Genomic DNA, 10,250 nt, shown 5'->3' on the forward strand with positions numbered 1-10,250 from the left:
TGAATTGTAGAATATCCACCTAGTGGTCAAGAATTGTTCAGTGGTTAGTGGAACCCTCTCCATACTTCTTATAGAGGAATTTGGTGCACAGTTTTTATCTTTTTTTTTTCTTATTAATACAGTATTTATTTGTCTTCTTTCTGTCAAGCCCTGAGCCAACCACTTTCCCCAGACTGCCTGGGGAGGTACAGGAAAAGGAACACCCAGGGCAAAGGAGACACGGGAAAAAGAACTATGGGAGGTGGAAAGGGCTCCCTCACATAGTGAAGAGGAAGAGAAAGGCTGCCAGCAGGCAAAAGAGCCCCATGGCCTCCGGGAGGGCAAAGCCCAAGATGGCATAGGAGAAGAGCAGCTGCTTCAGAGAAGGGCTCCTGTCATAGCCAATGATGAGTCTCCCAAACACAGTCCCCATTCCAGCTCGGAAGCCAGTCACCTCTACTGTGGCAGCTCCAGCTCCAAAGAACTTGGCTGCTGGGTCTATGTCCCTTGAAATGGCACTGGTGTGGAAGCTGTGGCTAGAAGCAAGTGAGGTGGTCAGGGGATGGGGCTGCCAAGCTGCTGTGGCTCTCATCTCTCAGTGTCTCTGGTCGTCTTAGCACCACTGCAGACAGTGATCAGCTCAGTAGTGTAGAGGTTCTCCTGATCGAGGAGGGGGTGGAGACGAACTTGGCATAAGCGGATCCCTTATGATTATACACTGGAGAGGATGAATAGATTCAAGGGATGAGATACGATAGACAGAGTGCCTGAATAACTATGGACAGAAGTCTGTAACACTATATAGGAAGTAGTGACCAAAACCATTCCAAAGAAAAAGAAATGCAAGAAGCAAAGTAGTTGTCTGAGGAGGCTTTACAGATAGGTGAGGAAATATTCGAGAAGAGTAAGGCAAGGGAGAAAGGGAAAGCTATACTCAACTGAAGGCAGAGTTCCAGAGAACAGCAAGGGGAGATAAGAAAGCCTTTTAAAATGAAGAGTGCAAAGTAATAGAGGAAAACAATAGAATGGGAAAGAATAGAGATGTCTTCAAGATAATTGGAGATATCCAGGGGTCTATTCATGCAAGGATGGGCAGGATAAAGGGCAGAAACAATAAGGCCCTAACAGAAGTGGAAGAGATTAAGAAAAAGTGACAAGAATATACATAAAAACTATACAAAAAAAAAAAGTCTTAATGATGCAAATAACCACGATGGTGTGATGACTCACTTAGAGTTGGACCTTCTGCGGTGTGAAGTCAAGTGGGCCCTAGGAAGCATTATTACAAATGAAGATAGGGCTGGTGACCCAATCCTAAAAGATAATGCTGTTAGAACACTGCCCTAATATGTCAGTACATTTGGAAACATCAGCAGTGGCCACAGCACTGGGAAAGGTCATTATTCATTCCAATCACAAAGAAGGGTGATGCCAAATCATGTTTATACTATGTTACAATTACTTTCATTTCACATGCTAGCAGGTTAGGTTTAAAATCCTTCAACCTAGGCTTCAGCAGTATGTGAACCCAGAACTTCCAGACGTACAATCTGTGTTTTAAAAAGGCAGAGGAACCAGAGATCAAACTGCCAACCATCACTGGATCGTGGAGAAATCAAGGGAATTCCAGAAAAATATGTACTTCTGCTTCATTCACTATGCCAAAACCTTTGATTGTGTGGATCACAACAAACGGCAGAAACTTCTTAATGAGGTGGAGTACCAGACCACCTTACCTGTCTCCTGAGAAACTGCATGCAGGTCAAGAGCAACAGTCAGAACTGGACATGAAACAGCTGACCGGCTCAAAATTGGGAAAGGAGTATGACGAGGGAGTATTATTGTTATCCTACATATTTAATGTATATGCAGAGTACATCATGGGAAACAGAAGGTTGGAAGAATAACAAGCTGGATTGTGTGTGTGTGTGTGTGTGTGTGTGTGTGTGTGTGTGACATTCACTCAAGAATTTACACAGACAAGAATTTTGGTCACCATACTCATGTTAACAGTTAACAGCATGTAAGATACTGCAGGGCGTGTGTTAATAATTAGGAGACATTTGTGAATAAGTTAATTTTTATGAGTACACTGAGTTGAATATATTCTTTTCCACTTTTTTACAAATAGGGAAACTGAGGCTGAGAGAATTCAATTGTTTTCAGGAGGCTAATATGTAGAAAGAGGTTCGACCTGGGTTGATTTCTGGGTTGGGAAGATTTCCTGGAAAAGGAACAAATGGATTTTACTTTATTCATATTTGATGAATAGTTTGGCTCCATGTAAAACTGTAGGTTCAAAAAATATTTTCCCTTGGCATCGCTCCTTCCCCTTTGAGCCTGTGTATTTGTGGATGATTTCTTCTTTGCCTCATGTCTTATTTGGTCCTTCTTCTACTCATCCCCCAGACGTCAACTTCTCTCCTAGATAACCATTATTACTAGTTTCTAAGTAAAATCTAGCAAGCCCTCATGTAGCTATTACATGGTTTTCAGAGATTTAATTTGCTACAGATGCTTCAATGATCCATTATTTGAAAAAAGTGAGTATCACCTGTCTTTTAGCCATTTTCTCTGTGTATCAGGAATTAATTATCCCTCTTTCCACATCAGTAACCTCATTAAGCACTCTTTTTTTTTTTTTTTTAAAGAAAGCCTGATCCTCCTTCATTTATCAAACCTAAGTGACAACCCATAAAATGTATTGGTAAAAAGTAGCTTTGGAATCCATTAGTAATTCATGAGGCAAGAAGAGCAAGTTTAAAATTATGTTGGTAGGACTGTTCTAAGTCACATGTTCCTTAGATAATTCTCTTGTTCCAGCAGGCCCCACCTAGTTCCTAACACTTCACATGAAAAAAAAAAATGTCGTGAAAAAAACTGACCCATCCCAAGACATCCCTGTTCCTTCTGAGATCCCTGAAGGATGTCTGTTTCCTAACAGTGATCTTGGTTACTCCACTGTGGAATCTCAGAGGAACAGATGTCCTCATTTTGGTTCTCTGAGATACTGAGAAAGTGATCAGGACCAGGGCTCAATCTAAAGAAGTTCCTACCTTTTCAAATGCCCAGGTTATGTCACTGATTTTTTTTTTTCCTGTAGCACACCAACCCAATCAAGAAACGTTGCAGACACCACACAGCCTTCTTTCAGAAGAGAGCACAAGGCATGAAATATTCCCTCAGGCAGTGGGAGGACCTTTCTTACTAGTAAGAAGGTGTGGATTCTGAAATTGCCTTCAGACTGAAGCCTTTGAATTAGTAGAGATGTCAGCTTGAAAACAGAGGAGAGCTGGGCAAGGGTCTTAGGGAGGGGGCCCTCACGCTAAACAATCCTATTTTAATCACATTTTGGGGCATGGTTCACATTATCTAATTATTGTGAGCAGTTATTCCTAATTTGTATTAGTTTTGCTGCCTTTTAGAGCTCACATTCCTTCTTTTGAAATTTATTTTTGATTGGAGGATAACTGCTCCACAATGTTGTGTTGCTTTCTGCCTACAGTGATGTGGATCAGCTTTAAGTACACATATAGCCCCTCCACCTTGAGTCTCACTTTCACCCCATGGCCCCCCATCCCATCCCTCTAGATCATCACAGAGCACAAGGCTGTGCTCCCTGTGCTATTCAGCAACCTTCCTTTAGCCTTCTCTTTTACACATGGCAATGCATATATGGAATTTCAGTTGAGCTATTTCAAATCATCTTTCAAATCAGAAAGATGATGCTGGGAAAGTGCTGGCATATTATTCAATATGCCAGTAAATTTGGAAAACTCAGCAGTGGCCACAGGACTGGAAAAAGTCAATTTTAATTCCAATCCCAAAGAAAGGCAATGCCAAAGAGTGCTCAAACTACCGCACAATTGTACTCATCCCACATGCTAGTAAAGTAAAGCTCAAAATTCTCCAAGCCAGGCTTCAGCAATATGTGAACCGCGAACTTCCAGATGTTTAAGCTGGTTTTAGAAAAGGCAGAGAAACCAGACATCAAATTGCCAACATCTGCTGGATCATGGAAAAAGCAAGAGAGTTCCAGGAAAACATCTATTTCTGCTTTCTTGACGTGCAAAAGCCTTTGACTGTGTGGATCACAATCAACTGTGGAAAATTCTGAAAGAGATGGGAATACCAGACCACCTGACCTGTGTCTTGAGAAACCTATATGCAGGTCAGGAAGCAAGTTAGAACTGCACATGGAACAACAGACTGGTTCCAAATGGGAAAAGGAGTACGTCAAGGCTGTATATTGTCACCCTGCTTATTTAACTTATATGCAGAGTACATCATGAGAAATGCTGGGCTGGAAGAAGCACAAGCTGGAATCAAGATTGCTGGGAGAAATATCAATAACCTCAGATATGCAGGTGACACCACCCTTACGGCAGAAAGTGAAGAGGAACTCAAAAGCCTCTTGAACGTGAAAGAGGAGAGTGAAAAAGTTGGCTTAAAGCTCAACATTTAGAAAATGAAGATCATGGCATCTGGTCCCATCACTTCATGGGAAATAGATGGGGAAACAGTGACAGACTTTATTTTTTTGGGCTGCAAAATCACTGCAGATGGTGACTGCAGCCATGAAATTAAAAGATGCTTACTCCTTGGAAGGAAAATTATGACCAACCTAGATAGCATATTCAAAAGCAGAGAGGTTACTTTGCCAACAAAGGTCCATCTAGTCAAGGCTATGGTTTTTCCAGTGGTCATGTATGGATGTGCGAGTTGGACTGTGAAGAAAGCTGAGCACTGAAGAATTGATGCTTTTGAACTGTGGTGTTGGAGAAGACTCTAGAGAGTCCCTTGGACTGCAAGAAGATCTGACCAGTCCATTCGGAAAGAGATCAGCCCTGGGATTTCTTTGGAGGGAATGATACTGAAGCTGAAACTCCAGTACTTTGGCCACCTCATGCGAAGAGTTGACTCATTGGAAAAGACTCTGATGCTGGGAGGGATTGGGGGCAGGAGGAGAAGGGGACAGTAGAGGATGAGATGGCTGGATGGCATCACTGACTCGATGGACGTGAGTCTCAGTGAACTCTGGGAGTTGGTGATGGACAGGGAGGCCTGGTGAGCTGTGATTCATGGGGTTGCAAAGAGTTGGACTCAACTGAGTGACTGAACTGAACTGAATAATTCATTGTATGTATATATTACAGTTTATTTATCCATTCATTTGTTAATGGACATTTAGGTTGTTAACACATCTTGGCTATTGTGGGTACTGCTGCAGTGAACTTGAAAGTGCTAATATGTCTTGGCGACCCTGATTTAAATTAACTTGGTTAAATACACTAATGTGAATGGGTAATACATATGGTAGTTCTGGTTTCTATTTTTTAGCTTTTGAGTAACCTTCATATTTTTCAAAACGGTTGAACCATTTACCATCACACTAATAGGTAAAAGTATCTTATTTTCTACACAACCTCACCAACTTTCACTGGGATTTCTTGTTTTTCTGATTACAATCATTCTAACAGGTGTGAAGTGATATGTCATTGTGTGTTTGATTTTCATATCCCTGATGATCAGTAGTGATATTAGACTCCTTTTTCAATATGTCTTCTGTAAACAGGACTCTATTCAAGTCCCTTGCATATTTGAAATAAAGGCTCCTAAACTTTTGGCTATTGTGTTGTAGAAGTTTCTTATATATTTTGGAAATTAACCCCTTATCAGGTATATGGGGGCTCATATTTCCATAGGACCAATCATATAATGTGCCTTATATTAGGCATTTTGTTGTTTTTATAGCAAAATTTTGAGGCAGGTATAGTTTTTATCTCTAATTACAACTATGTAAATAAACTGGTCTTCAGGGAGGTTGGGAAATATTTAATATCACACAGTACTGGTGTGCATGGACGTCTGCATAGCCAAGGCACTCAAGTTTTCCCTGGAAAGCAGAGTGCATATTATTAGCTGAAGTGTTATTTACTTATTATTATTATGCTTACTTATTATTATTAATATATCAAGTAAAGGTATGGTTTATTTATTATTATTATACTGTGGTTCAACAAATTATACTAATAAATTACCAATGGATTCTATGTCACCCATCATGTATTTATTTAGGGAAAAATACCCAATGATTGAATGGTGGAATGAATGATTGTTGGAGCTTCATTCCCTGGGTATACTAAGAAAGTCTGAAAACACACCAAATGTCATTTCAAAAAAGGGCCTGATAGAGTTAACTGAATTAACGCCTGTAGTGTAAATTAGCACAAGATATTTGGGGGGTACTAGTGGAAAAGCTTCTAAATGGATACAGTCCAGATATTGAGGGAATTTTGAAGATAATGAGATGAGAGGAATTTGGTTTCTAGTAGACTGAAAGCAGCAGAACAAGAAGCAACACTAAGAACTGGACATGGAAAAATGAACTGGTTTAAAATAGGGAAAGTAGTAAGTAAAGGCAGTATATTGTTACCCCGCATATTAAATTATATGCAGAGTACATCATGCAAAATGCTGGGCTGGATGAAGCACAAGCTGGAATCAAGATTGCCGGGAGAAACATCAATGACCTCAAGTATGAAGATGACACCACCCTTAGGGCAGAAAGCAAAGATGAACTAAAGATCCTCTTGATGAAAGTGAAAGAGCAGAGTGAAAAAGTTGGCTTCAAACTCCACATTCAAAAACCTAAGATCATAGCATTCAATCCCATCACTTCAGGGAAATAGATGGGGGAAAAATGAACACAGTGACAGACTTTATTTTCTTGAGCTCCAAAATCACTGAGGACTGAGACTGAGGTCATGAAATTAAAAGATGCTTGCTCATGGGAAGAAAACTATACCAAATCTAGACAGTGTATCAAAAAGCAGAGACATCACTTGGCTGACAAAGGTCCCTATACTCAAAGTTATGGTTTTTCCAGTGGTCATGAATGGATGTCAGAGTTGGACCATAAAGAAGGCTGAGCACTGAAGAACTGATGCTTTTGAACTGTGGTGCTGGAGAAGACACATGAGAGCCCCTTGGACACCAAGGAGATCAAACCAGTCCATCCTAAAGGAAATGGACTCTGAATATTCATTGGAAGGACTGATATTGAAGCTGAAGCTCTAATATTTTTGGCTCCTAATGTGAAGAGCCAACTTATTGGAAACGACCTTGTTGGGATATTGGGAAAGATTGAAGGCAGGAGTAGAAGGGGGACGACAGAAGATGAGATGGTCGGATGGTGTCAGTGGACATGAGTTTGAGCAAACTCTGGGAGATAGTGAAGGACAAGGAAGTCTGGCATGCTGCAGTCCATGGGGGGCACAGAGTTGGACACAAATGAGCAACTGAACAGCATCATACAACACTAGACCACAAATGACTCATGGTTGTGGGGCAGAAAATGTAGAATTTCATGAAGGGACCCCATTCCATGAGCTTATGGCTGAGAAACCTGAGGGATCATGTTGTCCTGTTCAAGTCCATTATGCAGCCATGTGAAAACACAGCTGAAATGAGACTGTTTGTACTGGAAAATCATGATAGACTTTGTGGCCATGGTTAAGTCATTTAATTGTCAAGATAAGCCCAGAGATCAGTAGAACATGGTATAAGGGGAATTTAGAAAAACTGTGGGTAGGGGTTAAGAAATGTGTGTTTAGTAAACCCTAGTCATTACCATTGAGGGAGACAAAGCTGGGTGCTGAAGCTGAAATGGAATGGGGTAGTAAGTTTTCCATACCAGATGCATAGGGAGCTGGGGAATGTGGCAAGCACAATCTTAACCATGGAGGAGCAGTACCATTGTCAAAGAATTCCTCATATTTCCTAACTGGGGCATGATATTGGCACTGGGGCTTTGAGACAATGTATTGAGTGACTCACTCTGCACTGCCTCAGTGAAGGGTGAGGAAGTCCATGGGCAATGGAGCTTTGTGATATCAGCATGAGTGTGACAATTTATTTTTGAGATTGCAAGCACATGGTATTTGGGGTGGGAAACAAGTGCATCATGCCAGATCTGGGATGTTCCCTCTGGGTGGAGCTGCCTGGTCCTTATAAAAGGAGTCTCTACCACCGTGCTGCTATCTTCGTGTAACTCAGTCATAGGTCTTCTTTGGAGGCTCTGGTGAGTACAATTTTAGATGTTTTTAGCACTCGTGTGGTAGGGTATAATCTTAGGGTGGAAGTGGCTGTATTTTAACAAATTAGTGCTCTCTATGGGAATAAGAAGATAATGAGAATTTAGGGGTAGTTTTTAGTCTTGTTCTTGACATCTTAAATGTGCACGTAAATGAGATGAGAGGAATGGAGTCAGCGGCACAATCTTAACCTAGGGAGATGAGATGCTGTGTTTCAGTGCACCCTGCATTCATTGCAAATGAAGCCTTCTCAGCCTGCAATCCCACTGAGTGCTGAGTGTGGGCCTTTGCATTTCTCTTCGGAAGCCAACAGTCAAGTCAGTTAGACCAGCAACCAGAAGCTCAAGGGAGAAATTAGCAGCGATGTGTTTTGAGATAGGCTACAAGTTTCACATCCTGATTATTATTCTTCAGAGTGTGCTTGTATTCACACAGCACTTGTGTAAGTAATTGTTTCTTTGGAAAGTGGTAGAAGAGGGCTCCCTATTAATGGAAGAATAGGACTTTCTGTCATGAACAAGGCTGTCTGGTTTTGTATTTCAGATTCCTTGAGACCCAGGAAGGATGTCTAACCATGAGCATACTCATCCGCATCCACATCAGCATCAGCATCAGCATCACCATCAGTGCAAGGAGCCCTGCCATCCACCTCCAAAAGTGTGCCCACCCAAGTGCCATGAGCCTTGCCCACCTCATCCATGCCCACCTCCCGTGAGCCAGCAGAAATGCCCTCCTAAGCCACCATGCCCACCGTGCGAGCAGAAGTGTCCACCCAAGTGGAAGTAACAGCACCAGATTTCATCTGGACCAAGAAACAACAAGATCCAGGCTCTCCCGTTGTCCACCCTTCGGCCATGGTGACGGATTTCATCTTCCTTAACCTCCCTCCTCAACCAACAGCTGACAGAGAAAAGGCTTGCTTCCTGAGGCTGACACCACCTTGTTGGATAAAGAGCAGCAGGATCATCGCCTGGTTGCTCTTCGCCATGCGCCTGTCTGTAATCCGCGTGTGATCTCCACCCTGTGAGCATTTAGTGTGGCTATTCGTTGCTTCTCCAATAAAGCCTGTGTCATAGTTGAGTGCACATTTCTTCTTATGTTTTTCTTTTGCACTTTGTGTTTTTAATGTCTCCTGTCAACTACAAGTATTCTTCTGTGTGTTCCTTTTACTCCCATTGGATTTTCGGAGTTAGATTTTTCCTTCATTGAGTTCAGCTTTGCCTGAAATATGTCTTTTTTTTTTAAATTTTATTTTATTTTTAAACTTTACAAATTGTATTAGTTTTGCCAAATATCAAAATGAATCCACCACAGGTATACATGTGTTCCCCATCCTGAACCCTCCTCCCTCCTCCATCCCCATATCATCCCTCTGGGTCGTCCCAGTGCACTAGCCCCAAGCACCAGTATCGTGCATCGAACCTGGACTGGCAACTCGTTTCATACATGATATTATACATGTTTCATGCCATTCTCCCAAATCTTCCCACCCTCTCCTTCTGCAACAGAGTCCATAAGACTGTTCTATAATCAGTGTCTCTTTTGCTGTCTTGTACACAGGGTTATTGTTACTATCTTTCTAAATTCCATATATATGCGTTAGTATACTATATTGGTGTTTTTCTTTCTGGCTTACTTCACTCTGTATAATAGGCTCTAGTTTCATCCACCTCATTAGAACTGATTCAAATGTATTCTTTTTAATGGCTGAGTAATACTCCATTGTGTATGTGTACCACAGCTTTCTTATCCATTCATCTGCTGATGGACATCTAGGTTGCTTCCATGTCCTGGCTATTATAAACAGTGCTGCGATGAACATTGGGGTACACGTATCTCTTTTCCTTCTGGTTTCCTCAGTGTGTATGCCCAGCAGTGGGATTGCTGGATCATAAGGCAATTCTATTTCCAGTTTTTTAAGGAATCACCACACTGTTCTCCATAGTGGCTGTACTAGTTTGCATTCCCACCAACAGTGTAAGAGGGTTCCCTTTTCTCCACACCCTCTCCAGCATTTATTGCTTGTAGACTTTTGGATTGCAGCCATTCTGACTGGTATGAAATGGTACCTCATAGTGGTTTTGATTTGCATTTCTCTGATAATGAGTGATGTTGAGCATCTTTTCATGTGTTTGTTAGCCATCTGTATGTCTTCTTTGGAGAAATGTCTATTTA

General features: G+C 41.5%; 1 pseudogene; it reads right to left on the reverse strand.

The window, feature by feature from the left end:
* Positions 1 to 256: 256 nt before the first annotated feature.
* On the reverse strand, positions 257 to 8,775 carry LOC129656387 (ATP synthase F(0) complex subunit C2, mitochondrial-like; annotated as a pseudogene).
* Between the last annotated feature and the right edge of the window lie 1,475 nt (positions 8,776 to 10,250).

Source organism: Bubalus kerabau, chromosome 6 (genome assembly GCF_029407905.1).
Source record: "Bubalus kerabau isolate K-KA32 ecotype Philippines breed swamp buffalo chromosome 6, PCC_UOA_SB_1v2, whole genome shotgun sequence".
NCBI classification, from domain to species: Eukaryota; Metazoa; Chordata; class Mammalia; order Artiodactyla; family Bovidae; genus Bubalus; species Bubalus kerabau.